We start from the raw sequence: 17,864 nt of genomic DNA, 5'->3' as shown, positions 1-17,864 counted from the left end.
CTACTTTATAAGTAAGGTCATTATAGAATACGGTTCTTTTGGTGACTTAGTAATCAAATGTTCCAGCTGGAGTCCAAAATAAATATGTCCCGTTTCCTATATCTCTGTTTAATGGAATTACATCACGTTTCCCTAGTCCTTGGCATCTGAAATTTCTGTTCCTTTTACACAAATCTTTTACACGTATCTTGTTCAGTTTTTTAAGCCTTTTCCTCACGGATAGTAAACGCATTTATTTCAACCTAGATCTGATACAGTGATCACAAATATTAAAATGTGTGTTGTCTAAATTAATAATGTTATACTGTACCACCTTTTTAATGTATTAAACTCGATCCCTTTAAAAGTAGTTGACTTATGTCAAGTTATGTTCACCAAAATTCTTCTCTTTAAAAATATTTTACTGAAGTATAGCTGATTTACAATGTTGTGTTAATTTCTGTACAGCAAAGTGATTCAGTTAAACATGTATGGATCCTTTTTCATCACCAAAGTTCTCTTTATTGTCAGTGAAATCTATTGTTTGGTCGACACTCAAGTCTGCTTTTTAATTCCTTTCTTTTGTGTTTTTAAGATATTCAGCATGCGGTTCGTGCATCACTCTACTATATCATCATGCATGAACTTTGCTCCTTAGACCACATTAATGAATTACTTTAGGTGTATTACTTTATTTGCGCATCAAAAATTAAAGGGAAGCGAAACCAACTGTAGAGTCAGCATCCCTTTTCACAAAGAGAATGCGAGGGTCAGGGTCTCCCCACCTCCCCGAGCCAGACTCGAAACTCTGGTGTCAGCCCACCTTCTGATGCAAACCTCAGAACCGCTCTGCTGAAGCTCTGAATGTGCCCACTTCAAATTTGCTACGCTTTACCCTCTCCAGGTCGAAGCACATAATCTAAAGATGGGACATTTCAGTCACATGCGTTATATAAACTTTCCAAGAGTCAGTAAGGGACCGTCTTTCTTTCCCTCTGGCCCAAAACAAGTTGGGAAAAATTTTGGCTTCAGTTTGTACAGCTCCAGTGCGGTGTTATTTGAAACAGAACTTATCACTTATACTCCTATGAGGGAGCAAAGATGTGATAAGATAAAAGAAATGAAGCTTCAAGTTATCTTTCTAATCCTCATACCTGGGATTACTTTCAAAGAGTGCGTGCTGTTATCTCGGGGGAAATTCCTCTTCCCTTGGACTGCAACAGTCCTGGTGAAGTGTTTAAAAAACATGGTATATTGTTTGTGAAGTTAACAAAAAGTATCCGTCTTTTGAGAGTCTCTTACATAAAATAGTATATCAAATATATTTATTTATTCTTTTAGCCTGTTCTAGACCCCTGCTCCTTTCCCAAAGCCAAAGTGTCAAGGGGGAACCAAGAAATTTTTCTTCTCTATGCTCAAAAGATTGTCTGAGGTGGGCTTTCATCATAGTTTTCAGACTCCAGTCCAAGCTTTATTTTCTCTCTCCATAAGTGATTGCCAATACAAGGGCAGCTCTCCCATAAGAAAGGCCGTCAGCTAATCATTGATCCCATTAAGCACGTTTTTAAGCTTACCTTGCCTTAAAGTACTATATAGAAAGAAGTGAACACGTAGGCTATCTGCAACCTATATATTTCAGACAGCAATCAGTTTTACCATGCAACAAAGTGGTATCCAAAGGATTAAAGTTATATACTGGTTTACTGCTCTTAAAAGGAGGAAGGTTTGATATAAATATCATACTACTCTAAATAGCAATAGAGAAAAAGAGCAACAGTAAAAAACAAAACAAAACAATATTTCCTCAAAAACAAGCAGTCAGAGGCAGAGTTATTACGAGTTTCAAGGACAGAGCATGTGTGTCTTTCAACTCTGAAAAGAATAAAAGAAACTTCAACAGCTGGAGCACAGTTCTGTTCTAATCAACAGAAGGACACACGTAGGAAGTTAGAGTAGGGTTTTCATTTCTGGGAGCACACGTTTATGTTATTGCAAACTTTTTTTTTTTTTAAGGTTAAATCTACATTCTGCCAACTTGCACCTCAATTTCTAGATTTAACTGAAAGCTTCGGAGGAGCTGAGTAAGAACCAAACATCTAAATAAAGATTTCCCCTAATCGTCCCAGGTTTCCATAGAAAAATAAAAGGAAAAATGCCACTTGTTTCTATTAGAAATAATTAGAAGACCATCCCATCTTCTGAGGAGGCGATTTGTTACTTGTGAGTTAAATGCACCTTTATTTTTTATGATAACAGCTATCTGAAACACCTTTGCTGGTAATTTAAATTATAATTTATTTCAAATAAAGCCTGATATTTAACTTGCTACATCATAACCAAACAGAATTGATTCTGTCAGATATAATTTAGAGATATTAATGTGTTTGCTAGTGCTTTGTTTAGGCTTTATTTTACTACATTATCCAGTGCCGATTTGACATTAATTGATAATTCATCTTACCCCTGGATGTGGGATTTTAAAAATTACACCTCAGTTGGTACATAGGTCTTGAATGTAAGAATGTAAGAATGCTTCTAAACTCTAAATGTTTTCCTTTATAGCACATCCAGAGAAGTGCATTGCATTACTCCAATTATATATATATAATTTTATATATATGTATTTCTCCATATATATCTATTTCTCCATATATATATGAATATATATATACATATATACATATATATGTATATATATATGGAGAAATATGCACAGGAACTTACTTTTCTTTTCAAATTTAAGATTAACCAAATTACCTTAAAAATGACTTACAGATAAGTGGAGGGAAAAAAATGAATTATGTAAGATGTATTACTTTCCATTCAGTAAATATTAAGTAGTTCTTCCTGTGAAGTATTGTACTACCTGCCATGGACAGAAGGAGGGAGAGTGAGATGACCCCTGACCTTAAGCCATGAATCGAATAGCTTCAAATCGATAAGGAACAGTCACACTCATGAGTTATATACAAATAAACGGAAATGTTGCACAGAATGAATTGCTGAGGTAGCAAGTGCTTGGAAAAGTAGAGTGGGATCCGTTCAGCCTGGGCCTTATCGGTCAAGAGAGACGTGCAAAATGTGAGCCGGCCACGAGATGACAGACGGCGCGGGCGGGAAGGAACGTGATGAGGGCCATCTGTGGCCAGTTGGGTTCCCTGGAAGCAGATGCCGAGATGGAGCTGGGGTTCAAGATGTGCGTTAGGAATGAACGTATGTGACGGAAAGGCAGGGCAGTCGGGACTGGGCAGAGAGACAAGCTGAACGAGGAAACAGCGACAAGGCCCCGCCAGCCCGGCAGGGGGTCTGGAGCCAGTCCTCCCATAAGAGGGCCCTGAAGCGGCCAGAATGGACCTGTGGGCCCTGTCTCGCCTGGTCGTCAGGAGTGGGAGAGCTTTCTTGGGGCCGCTGAGGTTGATCTATCCTGAAGCTGCTGAGACCCGGAAGCTGTCTGTCGACGCCCTGCCCTCAATTACAGTGAAGACTGGCCACACGGCCCTTCCTTAAAGGGCGATGCGGGCCGTACGTCTTCACGTCTGCCCTAAGCTTTCCTTGTGTGGGAAAGGGCGCAAGCTGAGCCCTGGCGGAGCGGATCAGCAGGTCACGCCTGAGGGTCAGGGTCACCAGTGGGGACCTCCGGGAGCGGGGGGCCGTTGCTGGTGACACTGCAGAGGCAGGAGGGCATTCCGTGAGGGAGCTCTTGAGGGCCAGTGTGAGAATCTTGTCCTCACGGGGGAGGAAGTGTAAAATAAGCAAGAGGGCGCCGCCTTCTCTCTCCTTCTGAAACCAGCACTTTGGAAAGATGCCATGGGTCCTTTTACAGGCTGCGCGTCTGTTAGGGAGACGGGGAAAGCAAGATGATCACGCTCTTTGCAGTGATTCCCGGGGATGGATATCAACAACAGCATCTTAACAGCAAAACCTTCCCAAATCAGTGAAGTGCTTCTGCAAAGTATCTTTCTTCAACAAATGGGTTTGTGCAAAAGAGACCTTCAACTAAACCGACTATTAAAAGCAATGAACAGATGTTCGTGTCTGGTTTGCAACCAATTGTCGACACATTTTTATCTGTTCAAATAACTGTCCATTCATTTACAAACAGCTTCTGAACACCCACTGAGTTCTTAGGGTGCACGAGATGGCTCCCCTGTTAGGGGTAGCGCACAATGTAATCATGGTGACAAAAACAGGAAGAGAGCATTGTCAGCCCCAGAGGGAGGCCCGAAGGAGATGCTGGGAATACACAGAGAAGAGTGGGAACCCCTTTACTCTGTGTCGAAGGGCTTTGTGTTCCATGATAAAGTGATAAGGAAACATTGAAAGCAGTGAGACGCCTGCATTTGTATTTCAGAAAGGTTACCAGTGACAGTTGGAATATGGAACAAAGCCTGGTGAGACTAGAGGTAGAAAATCAATTATGGAAGGTATTGTAAGAGCTAAGATAGGAGAAGCTGGAAGCAATCCACATTTATCGAGTACTTACTGTATACCCAACTCTGTTGTAAATTGTGTATTTGCGTAGACTCACATACACATATACACGTATGTTTAGACGTAGTTTAATTTTCACAACGGTGAAGGTTAAAATGAATGAATGATGTGTTATCTGCACTTTTGCTACAGTTATGCCAACTCACTGTTGACTTGTCACATTGGCAAACGCAGGTGGTTAGGAGCTGTGAATGACATTGACAGGTATAGCAATTTTAATATTACTGAAGGTGGAATCTTGCCATTTGCGGCGGCATGGATGGACCTAGACGATGTTGTGCCAAGTTAAATAAGTCAGAAAGAGAAAGACACACAGCGTATGATTTCACTTATAAGTGGAATCTAGAAAACAAAACAAATGAACAAATGTAAAACAGAAACAGAGTCGTAGATACAGAGAGCCAGCAGGTGGTTGCTGGAGGAGGGGGGATGGAGGGAGGGGAGAGGTAGGTGAGGGGAGTAAGAGGCATGGACTTCCAGCTGCACAGTAAACGGCTTAGGGCGTGCGGTATGCCTTGGGGGGGGGTTAGTCAATAATTAATGTAGCCTCTTTGTATGGTGACAGGTGGTAACTAGACGTAGGATGGTGATCATTTTGAAATGTGTAGAAATATTGAATCACGGTGTTGTGTAAGAAAAACTCACATAGTATTGTAGGTCCATTGTACTTCAAAAACAAACAAATTCATAGAGAAAGAGATCAGATCTGAGGTTTCCACGGGGGGGGCAGGGGAGGGGGAATTGGGTGAAGGCAGTCGAAAGGGACAATCTTCCAGTTACGAGATAAATAAGTGCTAGTGGTGCAGCGTGGTAAATGGAAGTAACACTGCTGTCTGTTACCTACGAAAGCTGTAGGGAGAGTCATCCTAAGAGTTCTCATCCAGCGGAAACAATGTTTTTTCTGTTTTTTTAACCGTGTATCTCTATGAGCTGATGGGCGCCCTCTAACTTACTGTGGTCATCACTCCATGACGCGTGGAAGTCAAAACACTGTTGTACCACTTAAACGTGTCCAGTGCCGTGTATCAATTACAACAAACTAAAGCTGGAAGAAGAAATGTCCGGATAGCAATTTTAAAAGGGCAATAATGACAGTCGTTATATATGACGACAGTCGTTATATATGATGACAGTCGTTATATATGATAATGACAGTCGTTATATATGATGACAGTCGTTATATATGATAATGACAGTCGTTATATATGATAATGACAGTCATTATATATGATGACAGTCGTTATATATGATAATGACAGTCGTTATATATGATAATGACAATCGTTATATATGATTACTTACACAGTGATATTTATTTGACCAAGCAAATCCTTGAAATCATAAGGTATTTCAGAAAAAGAAACATTAAGTGGACCTTTTTGAAGGATAAGGATCACTAAGACAGTTGATCAGGAAATTGTTTAAAAGGTAAAAATTAATGATCCTGTTTTTTTCAATGTACTTCTGTTTTATTGGGCAGCATTTAATTAAGCCGTACAAGTCATATCCTACACACCTGCACGTATATACTCCAAAACGCTGGGGAAGGGCACAAAGAAGATAGAAAGATACAAGGCCGGAGCGTGCCTTCCACCTCGATATGCTTGCGCAATAATACATAGAATGGTTGTGTACTTAGTGAAGGGGGAAAAAAATAGCCTAAGAAAAATAGCTTTAAAATACAGAGATACTCACTGACGTAGTCCAGATCAGCATCCAGCTTGCTGTGTGTGTGTGTGTGTGTGTGTGTGTGCATGTGTGCATGTTTTCAGTCTTGGTTGTCATCCTTGGAAGAGGGAGATTCAAAGGAAGGAGGGATACAAGAAAGAACACAAAATATATTAATACGTGTAGAGAGTCTACACCTATATGGTAGTACCCACTCATCCCGTCACCGGATCTCTTCATTGCATTTGTCTCTAACATTATACTGAATCATGTGGGTATGTATCTATGTGTTTTTAATTAATTTATAATATGTATATATGCTGTCCCTCTTCCACCCATTAGAAAGTAAGTTCTGTGAGGCTGAGTTTTGCCTGTTCAAGACTGTGTCCTCCAGTACTGAAAGTAGTGTCTGGCACATGTTCGATAACCAGTATTCACTGAATGCTGAAAGAATGAGATGCACGTATTATCTCATTTTATCTTATATTCAGGAAAAGAAACAGTCTTTTTCTTACTCATACCTGATTAAACTGAGGTTCAGCAAGGTCGAATGACTTGCTCAAGGTCTCTAAACTGTGCAGCCTGTCTCTGAAACCAAGTTCGAAAGCCCGTGTCCCTTGTGTTCTAAAAGCACGGCCTTCTAAGATGTTAAACAGTCATGTCCCATTGGACTTTTCTTAAAATGATGTGATTTTGTATGATAATGAAACATTCAGCGGAGTCATGGTGTGCCAGCTGAAAAATCTCTAAAGATAAGTTTATGGTTTACAACGTCTTTATTTTTACAAAAACCTCTCAAAACTTAATTGGCAAAAAAAAAAAAAAACAACTTAATTGGCAACATGCCTTTTTTTCATTTTGTGACAAGTGATAGTGCAAATAAACTAAAAAGTTGTAATATGTATATCTGCACCAGACTTTTTGTCATATTTATAATTGTAGAAAACAGTGGATTTTGAATTTGCATAAAGTCAGTGTTGTTTATTACCGTTTGTGTGATAAAACATGAGTGGTAAGAAACAGAGATCAGAGGATTTTTTTTATGGTGATTGTTTTTGACATGCTGGGCAAGTCATTTTATTAATTATCCCTTTTCATGACTAGCACCAAAGCAAAAATACTTGACTGCTGTCTCTTGGATGTTAGAGAACAAACAAGACTCCTATGAACTGAACAGAGGCTGATGAGTTAAGTTATGAGCTCCTTGGATAATCACAAAAACCGCTGCCCAGATGCACCTGTATATGATCATCTTCTGTTTTACCAAACTTCTGACTTGGCAGTGATCACGTAAGATGAATAGGTCTTAGGCCCACGGGTCTGTATAATAAGGCGGCTCTGGGAAATCAATAGGATGAATCATGGTTAATTTATTTTACACATATACACATGAACTGAGTTTCTGAAACCTGTCTTTCTGTATTTACTTATATTTCCTCCCTAAGTTGTTGGAATCATTCCAATTTAATAGTGAACACTAGACTCGTAATTTTTAAAGTCAATTCCACAGCTCTTAGTGGTGCGGCTGTTTTATTAAACCGAAGCAGAAGAGAGAAAACTGTGTGGTGAGTGTGTACAACGAAGAGGCTTCCTCTACGCTTCCTCGTTGTTCTAATAAAAGAAAGGACGTGTCCTCACTTACACGATGTCTAATGTCTCTCGAGTAATTGCACCCAGCCACCAAAGAATATTTGATTCCATGAGTTTACCTTATGCAGCTGTCTTTCTACAGATCTTTTAAAATCATTATCCACTAATTCTGGTAGAGCTTCTCTGCCTTTATTAAGGGCTTCGTTCTTCCTTTTCACTGAAAGCGCCCTGGTCACGTGGGCACGTGGGCGCGCGCGCACATGCGCGTTACGTCTTCTCTTCCCCCTCCGCCCTGCTCTCTTCCTCTCTTGCTCATCGTCAGAGGTTGATTGTGCATCTAGGATTTCTCCCTGGGATACTTTGCTAGTTTACAGATTCCTTTGGGTGTCTGCCGTGTCCCACACTGTAATCGGTTAACGCCTACAGCCTAAGCTTTGTTGTGTTTGCAAACATGTTTCTACCTGTCTTCTATTGCAGAGCACTTGTTAATTTTATTGGATATCATTTTTAAACATTCTTTTAAATATGATTTTTTTAAACTAAGAAATTCTCTTTTCTCTGAATGACACTTGCAAGGTGAACCCAGTTTTGCTCAAAAAATGGGATTTATTGCATTCCCTACCTAATTTCTGCTAACATCTTCACCAAAGAGATATCTGTCTTCCCCCTCCCACCCATGGTTAAGAATATTGGAATCTCAGTGCATCTTTTAGTTGTTGCTGCTGTTTTATTTGAACCTGATGCATAATTTGGTGACAGTGCTTGGCCATTTGAAACATCGCAGAAATTGACATCGTACAGATCCCTTCAAGGTCACTTGTCACTTCACCTCTTTGAGACCCCGTGTCTTCATCTGTAAAATGCAGATAATAAAATTACCTACCTCAAAGACTTGTTATGAGCATTGAGGGAAGTAATTGTGGAAAACAACTAATATTGAGCCTGGTCTGTGGCTAATATTACTCCTTACCATTTTTCTATATGACTGCTGAGGTCTATAATTTTTCAGAAACAAAAGTAATTTTCACCAAAAATCATAGTTTGGCACTTAAGGTATTTGTAAAAATTCAGATTATTCTGCTGGATTGAAAGAGTGAATAGTAATTTTTTTTTCCTGAAATCGTCATGAATGATGTCAGAGATAAGAGTTTCTATTTCAATAAGCAATGATGCTAATTATTTATATTTTCCACACCTTACCAACTTATCTTCCCAAGTCAAAGAAATATATACTTCAAAATGATTGTTTTATCTGGTCTACTTTGTAACTGCAATACCTTTACTTCCATTTGACCATAATAATTAGAAGGGGGCATTATGCAGTAGAGGTGGTAGAGGGGACCAGGAAAACTGTCGGCTCCGTATTCCTGATCTACCTATGATGCAGCTGTAAAAGAGCTGAAAAACAAAACAGAACAATGCAGTATGTTTAACTATCCCTTGAGCCCTAGAAGAGCTCAGTCCTTCCAGATTAGGTACAGTACTGTGTCTTTCATCCCCCTCTCACATTTTCTTCCAGAAGCACACAAATCTATGCCTTAGCTCCAGGGAGAAGAGCTTTCCTCAAGCTGGCATCCTGCACAGCTGTCGGCTCCAATACATTTCTCCACCTATTTTAGAGAGAGAATTCTGTGCGTTTCTGGGATATGTGAGTGTGTCCTTTCAAAATTCCTTTCAAGACAGCTTTACAAGCCCCTCAACTATGCATAAACCCACAGACAGTTTCCTTCTCCAGGTTTACGAGAGCCTGGTCTCTGAGCTATGGGATAGGGAGTCAGGTACCATATCCTGTGTGTGTGTGTGTGTGTGTGTTACCTTGAAGCTATTAAATTGGTGCTATAGAACTAAAATTCAGATGTAAATCACTGAATCAGAAAGATGTAAATCATTGAATCAGAAAGTTTTCTATGCATTTTCTTTATTTGATTATTAGTGATTTCCCTACGGTGATATATCTCACAGTGACTTTTAGTATAGTATGTTTTCACCTGTCTTATTTCTTATATGTTTATTTTGGAATGCTACAAGTGAAATTAATTTACGTAGTAATTCCCAATCCAGTTTTTTAAAAATGGCATCTGTTTCCTTTGCTTCCTCTCTCTTTAAAGACTAAGATCAGGCAGCAGTTTATAATTTCAGTAAATGTTCTGTATTGGATCGACCCTGGACTGCCTTGCGTGGCAGCATGGCCCTAGCACCCATGAATAGCGAAGCAACGGACTCATTTATAGAGTAGCATCGCCATAACATAGGCGGCAAGAAGTACAGTAACTGGGGGAGGCGACGTCAGCTTGGATTTGATCGGCATCTAAAGTTACGCCGGTGTGACCACTTCCCCTAAAAATTTTATGCCTGAAACTACCAAGGATCACCTGCTCTCTCTAAGCCGCCGCCAGTAGTTTTTCTGTCTAGTTTCATTCATTTAGCCACAATAACCTTCACTCCGCTTCAAGGCTGCCCTGAGGCATCCTATATCCCGCTTGTGTCAGGTTGTCTTGATGCAGTTCTAAGCATGAAGTTTTGCGGCCTCCTGGAAGCTTGGCAAAGACAGCCGCGGGTTATTATATGAAACGGACAGCAATACCTGTAGTAAGCGTTCAAATTCCATCCCTTCTCCAAAAGCGTGTGTGCCCTAGGCAAGAACCCAATTTGCTCCCCCTAGGGCTAGCTTTGAACAAGTCCTTTTCTCCCTCTATGTTTGAGTCGGAATGTGGTTGGCACCATAGAATCTGCAATAACATCGCACCTCTTGGGAGCTAATATGCCCTTATTAAAGACTTCGACAATCTCTAACTATTGTAGGTCAGTCAGATTTCTTCCTTCAGTAAAATCATCGTATTGGATTGAGGCTGAATTCAAAGTTTCCTTTTGCCCACAGTTCAGTGAGTGAGTTATGTGAAGGAGAGCAAAGATCTTGTACATTCAATTCTTTATTTCCATCTAGCATAGTTACTAAGCACCAAGGTTTCAGAACTATCTGAAATTCAAGATGCTGTGTAACACGCATTCTCGTTAATGAGCTCTGCATTCCATCCACTGTTGAACTATACGTCAATTACATGCCCCTGCCTTTCAACATTCAAACTGTTTAGCTCCCACTAATAGGTACATTAAAAAGAATCTTGCCACAAATAGGAACTCAGACATCATAGCTCTATGCATTTCTGCCTATGCTCACACTTTTTTAAAGGCTCCTAAGAGAACTCTTCACAAAGATAGACTGTAACCCTTTTTGTGCAGGGTCTGCTGATGGAGAAAGACGTGTCGTGCATTTTTCTCTGTATGTAGCTGAGCCACAGCGTCAGGATGATATCGACCAGGGAAAAAATGGCGGGAGCTGGAATAATGGCTGTATCGTAATGGGCGTAAAAGCTACTGATGAATTGTTTCACTTCCTGCGTGTCTTTGAGTGCTTCTGTTGAAAAAGTGTGAAAATAACCCTTAAAATTCTTAAATTTAATCCTAGTGCTGTAACAGTGCTGCGGAAACAGTGATGACTGTTGTTAGGTACAGAGTGGGCTAAATATGAAGTTTGAAATATTACGAAGATAATTTAAACTCATAGAGAAACAGTACTCTTAAAAGCAGAATTTAGAAGGTGTGTTTTTCATTTCCTTGTGTTTCAAATGACTTTTTATCTCTTTGTTAAAAGACTGCCTTAGCTCTTTATTAACAAGGAGAAAGGTATTTGAACTCCAGAGTAAAATTCACCTGAATGTTTTCTATTAAGAAAGAAAGAGAGGGAGAAGGAAAAGGAGAGAAAGAAAATCATTCTATTAAAGAGACACTTAAAAAATGCTCACTACTTGCCTTCCTAGTAGAGAATTCTAAAATGGCCTTGCTTTATATTATTTTTAACATATTCTTGAAAATACATTTTTCTAAATAGGTTTAATAATGAGCAGGTTTAATAATAAGTGTAAATATTTATTTACATTTTCTAAATAGGTTTAATAATGAGCAGGTAATAATAAATAATAAATGTGTGAATTGCACACTTCATAAAACGTCAGTGTGAATTGTGTGTTACCTTCTTGGTTGTACGTCTTGAGAAAAGACGTATTTAGGTGGTGATAATGCTCATAGTTCATCACAGAAAAGATATATTTTGGTTTTGGTTTTTGCTTCAGATGTTAATTTTGAAAGCAGTGTCTCAAGATTCTCATCTTTTCAAATAGATTAGAAACAGGTTTTACCTGTGTTTACCTAACATACATACAGTGTGTTGGTTAACTTTTGTGGGCAATAAACAGAGAAGAAATGTTGTGTATTTTCTGGGTAAAAGTAAATATCTTTTTATGCAGATTATCACAAAATTATATCAGCTGTACACCTGTGTGGAAATAGAACCCATAACAACATGAACAAAGATTCACACTGAATTTTCTCACATGGAAGCACTGATATCAGAAGGCTTGCAGTCCGTGTCACACTTTTATACAAACATTTCCTTTGGGTATTTCTTTTCTTTTTTTTTTTTCTTTTCCCGTTGCGGAGCACAGGCTCCGGACGCGCAGGCGCAGCGGCCACGGCTCACGGGCCCAGCCGCCCCGCGGCACGTGGGATCCTCCCGGACCGGGGCGCGAACCCGCGTCCCCTGCATCGGCAGGCGGACTCCCAACCACTGCGCCCCCAGGGAGGCTCCCTTTGGGTATTTCTAAATGGATTCTTGCGTACTCATTGTCTCTCACACACACACTTCCGTATAATTTTTCTCTATTGTAGAGCTTATTGGTTTCGATAAATGTTTCACAAAAATGATAAAAGGTAATTTTTAAGATTCTTAGTGGCATGAAACTATTTAGATTTCACCTCCATTAAATCATACAAAAATTTACATAATAAAACAAAATATGTAAATTAAATCAGTCTATGTGCTTATTACTAAAAATACTGATTTTTTTTTTTTTTTTTTTTTTTTTTTTTTTGCGGTATGCGGGCCTCTCACTGTTGTGGCCTCTCCCGTTGCGGAGCACAGGCTCCGGACGCGCAGGCCCAGCGGCCATGGCTCACGGGCTTAGTTGCTCCGCGGCATGTGGGATCTTCCCGGACCAGGGCACGAACCCGTGTCTCCTGCGTCGGCAGGCGGATTCTCAACCACTGCGCCACCAGGGAAGCCCTAAAAATACTGATTTTTTTCTTCTATATTTTAGCACGTTGGTGTGGGATATTGTATTCTGGATTTGGTACTTTTTTAGATAGGGCACATTATTTCTTGTAGAAGTTGTATTTTGCAATTTGAAGGTCTTTTACAGTATGAATATATATGATACAGCTATACATGTTAATAAATCTGCCAGTAACATGCATCATATTAAACAAGTTTATTCCATAAATGGTAGAATTTTAATTCTCTTAGATTTTAAAATACATCCAGATATAGTAATAAACACTAAATTCCCTTGCAATTTATATATATATGTATGTATTTATATATGCACATACACTCATACACACATGTATATAGTCATACTGTTATTTTCATTAAAAAATGGACCGTTGTTGTACAAGTAACTCATAAAGCATATAGGGTAATGGCTCCCCTTCCTTCTGCATAAATTAGCTATGCAATTTTGCTATATAAACATAACCTTCAGTGTAATTTGATACCCTTTCAAATGGTTTCTGCACTCAGAAAATAAAGTTTTGAATTATATCACGTATGTTACTAATATTGGCTTCCCTGCAAGGTTGAATAAACAGAAAATAAAATGAAAACATCTGCAGAAAGTGATCCCAGTAGGAAATATTGCCATAAGATTTCATTCCAATCAGAATCACTGTTTACTTTCAATATTAAGACCCGCAGTAGGTAAGACCACTGGCTGAAAATTAAAAGCTAATCTATGGAAAATTGTGGCCAAGGGATGTGTTGTCTACATTTGAACATTTCTTAAATAAATAATGGAACGTAAGAAAGAAACCAAGCCCTTTCAGAAAGGCCTGCATTTTATTTAGACCGTGGTGCCCAGACCAGAAGGTGGCTGCTCTCGCAACTGTGCTGTTTTGACGGTCCCCGACTCGAGCCGGTGTCCACCGGTACTCGTCATTGTTGTAGAGACCCTGGAGATTCCTGTAGCAGGAAAGTTGATTTGATATTACCCAGTTCTGCGTGTTTTGTAAAGTGCTACTCAGTTTGGCTTTTTGGACTTCTTTTTTTCACAACAAATCTACTGTAAGACCGGTTCCAATTCACATCACAATTTGATGAATTACCTTCTCAGGATTTCATTATAAATGTGTTTTCAAGGGCCACTGCGGAGACTGAGGTGTTTTGAAATAACGAATAGGTACAGTTGAGAAGCTGCGCCTCTGAATGACTTGGGGTCTCAGTGTTCCAGGGAGCGATTCCTCCAGTTCCTCAGAGTGTCTGCTTTCTCAATATTAGGCAGGGTAATTTTATTATTAATAAGCACAGTGCTGTGGCACTGGAGAAAAATTCCACCTCAGGTGTATGGTGGACCTAAGCAACACCTGAGCAAACCACAGAACTCAGTGAAGCCTGGTTTGTGATTAACAGCAATGAGACATGACTTCTCGCGATTTGGTGAAGCGGGATGGACTACAGAGCTGTGGAACTTCATTAGTTCATAATTGTTTCTTTTAAGGATATACAGGTTCACTTTCTATGGCAAATCCATGGGAGAATAAATACAGAGCAAATCTGCTTACCTCTTAAAGTCAGACTTGTCAAGGTTTGTTTTATGTCCCCAATTACCCCAATTCACTGGTTTTTCCTGGTACGTGCATTTAAATGGAATCTGAAGTATTAAAATTGTAGAACCATCCATCTCCACAAGACCTCAGAGTTAATCTAAGCAAAGAGCGCAGGTCTCGCATCCAACATCACACTGGCTGGAAGTTCTGAGACTGTTTACTACTTTGCATTAATTACCATCCAAAATTTCTCATTCTGGGGAGACATCATCACCCTTCAACTTCAAAGGTTTCTAAGACGTTCTTTCTTGTAATGGTGTTTTAATGGAGCTCCAGCCAATTTTTTTTTTTTTTTTTTTTGGCTGCGTTGGGTCTTGGTTGCTGTGCGCAGGAGCTTTCTTTAGTTGTGACGAGCGGGGGGGCTACTCTTCGCTGCGGTGCGCGGGCTTTTCATTGTGGTGGCTTCTCGTTGCGGAGCACGGGCTCTAGGCGCGCGGGCTTCAGTAGTTTGGCACGTGGGCTCAGTAGTTGTGGCTCGCGGGCTCTAGAGCGCAGGCTCAGTAGTTGTGGCGCACGGGCTTAGTTGCTCCGTGGCATGTGGCATCTTCCCGGGCCAGGGCTCGAACCCGTGTCCCCTGCATTGGCAGGTGGATTCGTAACCACTGCGCCACCAGGGAAGGCCCAGCCAATTGTCAAAATAAGACTGACTTTATAAAACTAAGCAAGCAATGTGACACGGATTTTGATTTCACTGACTTCTCGGTAAGCTTAGCTGCTGCAAACATGAATTTGTCTATGGCACAGATAAGTCCTCTGTGTGTTGCATCTGCATATAACACACCAAATCCAGGAAACCAAGACTTGTGGTGCCATATATAGGGCTGTAACCTGGCTTCCCTCAGGCTAAGATGACAGCAACAGAAGTATCCATGGTTGATAGGTTCCTTGTGATTGTAGGAACTTGAGTATAGCAGATTGTAAAGGAGTTGGCGTCTCACCCTTTACCCCACTTTTGCTTTCGAAGATACATAAAACCAGGGGTCAGGATAGAGGAGGCCACCTTTAATTCTTGCCGAACAAATAAAGCAACACCTTAATTAATACCTTTATTTCTTGAAAAACATTCTGAGTAATTCATATCAAGTATCACTGTAGTTAATTTACTGGAGTTTTAGAGGCAGAGTATTTTCATAGTTTTCTTTTTTTTTTTTTTTTTTTTTTTTTTTAATGAATAAGGACCCTAAATATCAGACAACAAGTTAAGTGATCTGTTCAAGACCACAGGGCCAGACAAAGCTTAAACTAAAATCCAGGATTCTTTACTCATGGTCCGAAGTACTCTTTCTTTTCATCATGTCAATTTGTCTTTTCTAAGGAAGTTCACAATTATTTCAAACTTGATGATGATTGTGAAGAAAGCCACTTATAAGTGATAGTTCCTATTCTTGGACTTATTGGAGATGAATGATACTTTAAAACAAATATTGGCTTGTGTTTTATATACTAGAGTCTGGTTTCCATTCATTTATCCATTCAGTAAATGTTTATTGAAAGACATCAACGGACCAGGCAGTATGCCGAGAGCCGGTGTGCAGAGAAGAGCCCGGCACACGCAGACTTGCCCCCTTCCTCTCAGGCAGCAGGGTTGGAAGACAGACGGTGTGGGAATATCGCCTGGTGTTGCAGCGCTTTCACCGCCCTGGCCTGCGTTCAACCCCTGGTTGGGGAGCTAAGGTCTCTCAAGCCGTGTGGCATGGCCAAAAAAAAAAAAAAAAGAAGGGAGATGGGTTAGAAGCATGAGTCAAAAACTGGGATGCATCCTTTGCCACGGAAAGATGGTGAGGAAGTAAGTTATTCAGTGCTATTTCCACGTCCTGAAAAAGCAAATTATCTACTTTTATCATGATGCGTGATCTTTACCGTAAGAATTTTTAGTATCTAGGGCACATCTAAAATAGAGGTTTTATTGAAAAATTAGAAAAAGTCATGACAGAATAAAATGTTACATTTTAAAAAAAGACCAAATTCCAACATGTTCAGTTATCATATAGCTTTAATTGATCTCTGATACTATATGTTATCCAGATGATCACAGACCACATCTCTCTACCTAGGGAGTTGAAACTTGGTTTGATTCCAAAATTTCTCAGTTTCTATTATGGCTTTGCCTATTGTAGCAGACTTACAATTTTTTATCTTATCCCAGGGGCTAAGCAAGCTCTATTAAGTGGAAGAGCTCTATCAGCAAGTTGTATTGCATTTCATTTGTATTTCTTATGGTTAGGCAACTATTTAAGAATGACATAGTTTAAAGACAAAAGACTCATCAAAATGATATGCTTAGATGTCTGTTTCACAAACCATCGCAACATATGTGAATAATAAGAACTCTCTTCTTAACAATTAAGCATAGTATTTATCTGTTGTAAGAATCGATAGTCTTTCCTAATCAAGGTAATTTTTAGATACGTATAAAGTTATCACTATTAAGCCCAATATTGTTAAACCCTCAACAATAGAATATTTTTCATCTTTAAACAAAGGTAATACGTACATTCTGTAATTAAGCAAAAGTAGCTGAAAGTAGAATGTTAGTATGAGTTATTATTATGGCAGAGTTGGCTTCTGTGAGTTTCATCAGATTCTGTACTGAAAGATTCTATTACTGAAACATTTTTAACCCTACGTAGCCTTATTAAAACAGATACTGGTATAAAACAAAGTCTAAAGAGTCTAAATAGGTTTTTAAAGTTTAAGGACAGATTAAGGAATATATTGTCCAGTTAAAATATTTGGGCTGGACCCAAATGTAAACAAAGCATTAACTCGTATTCCTAATATATACCAGCTCGAACATACCTTTTATACTTATAGACCCCTCCCAGAGTTACAGCTTTGTGAAATCAAAGTTCCGTAAAGCTAGAGAAGTGACTATTTTTTTATGTGACGTATAGTTGACTTGCAGTGTTATATTAATTCAGGTGTACAGCATAGTGACTTGATACTTTTATAGCTTATACTCCTTATAAAGTTATTCTAAAATACTATTGGCTACATTCCCTATGATGTACATTACAGCCCTGTGACTTATTTTATACCTAGTAGTTTGTGTCTCTTAATTCCCTTACCTATTTTGCTCCTCTCCCCAGCCCCTTCCCTCAAATAACCACTGCTTTGTTCTTTGTATCTGTGAGTCTGCTTCTGTTCTGTTGTGTTTGTTCATTTGTTTTATTTTTAAAATGTTTCACATATAAGTGGAAACATACAGTATTTGTCTTTCTCTGTCTGACTTACCTTACCAAGTATAATGCCCTCCAGGTCCATCTGTGTTATTGCAAATGAGAAGATTTAGTCTTTTCTTATGGCTGAGCAGTGACTTTATATTCGAGTTTCTCCCTTCATATTCTGTAACTGAGTCACTGACAATCACACAAAGCCTGTTTACATCCTATTTCTACGTTGATACTATTACTGTCTAC

This window comes from Kogia breviceps, chromosome 20 (assembly GCF_026419965.1).
Source record: "Kogia breviceps isolate mKogBre1 chromosome 20, mKogBre1 haplotype 1, whole genome shotgun sequence".
Taxonomy (NCBI): Eukaryota; Metazoa; Chordata; class Mammalia; order Artiodactyla; family Physeteridae; genus Kogia; species Kogia breviceps.
This window is presented reverse-complemented; position numbering follows the sequence as displayed.